This window comes from Galeopterus variegatus, unplaced genomic scaffold (assembly GCF_000696425.1).
Source record: "Galeopterus variegatus unplaced genomic scaffold, G_variegatus-3.0.2 Scaffold1632, whole genome shotgun sequence".
Classification (NCBI taxonomy): domain Eukaryota; kingdom Metazoa; phylum Chordata; class Mammalia; order Dermoptera; family Cynocephalidae; genus Galeopterus; species Galeopterus variegatus.
Window position 1 is genome coordinate 292,089 of NW_007727743.1, and position 901 is coordinate 292,989.

General features: G+C 43.8%; 1 protein-coding gene across 1 annotated transcript in view; it reads right to left on the reverse strand.

Moving 5' to 3' along the window:
• Positions 1–901, reverse strand: part of SEMA5A (sema domain, seven thrombospondin repeats (type 1 and type 1-like), transmembrane domain (TM) and short cytoplasmic domain, (semaphorin) 5A) — a 161,904-nt gene that overhangs the window by 89,029 nt on the left and 71,974 nt on the right. The window lies entirely within an intron of this gene.

Consider the following 901-nt stretch of genomic DNA (forward strand, 5'->3'; position numbering starts at 1 on the left):
GTGAGGGCCTCGTGATCCTGTGCCAGCACTGGGGGAACAGTACTGGGTTGAAGAGCACACTTCACTCTGGTTTTCCCACTTACAAGTGGAAGGATAGGTAGGCTTCATGAACACGTGGTCTAGATCATGGAAAGAGTAGGTCCCCTGACAGTCCCCTGACTGTTCCCATGCCTCTGGCAGCTCTAATGCACGGGAGAAACAAGCACGGCCCATACCAAACGTGCTTCTTCCCTGCTGACTTGTCCTGCAGAGATTCGCCAGAACTGACAGGCAGAGATCAGTAGTTACGTGACCTGATAACCTTTCAAACGTGTGGAAGTTAATAGCTGTTGCTCATATGCTTCAAGAACAGAAGAAAGAGTTTGAGGTTTCTGGATAAAGGGTTCTAAAGACAAAAAATAAACAACAACAGCAAAAAGCCAACACCACCAAAAATAAAACAAGGCAAAAGAATCCCTCCAAATTTGGTTCCTCCAAATGAGGACCCAAACAAGTAGGTCAGCAAAGGAAACTGTGGAATCTGCTTTTCTTGGATTCACAGTTTGGCTCTAAATACAGGGAGTTTCTGCTGATTCCACGGGGTTTAATGTGGGAAAGCACATGAGACTGTTTCTCCCACAGCTTCCTGTGACCCCGAGCAGGATCTGTGAGTCTGCCCACACAAAGGTCAAAGCAATATCCTTTAGTTTATTTTTTTTCAAATCCTTCCTTATGTCAGCTTCTGGAATTATAGCTCCCAAGGGAAATTTATGGGTGTGGAAGTTCCTATTTTATTAGTGCTACAAGGGGTAAAATAAAATAGTCCATACCAAACTCTGGAGGAACAACAAAATCTAAGAATAAAACACACATATTACCCTCCATTATCAAACCAGCACTGTTTTCTCTTACCACATTTCTC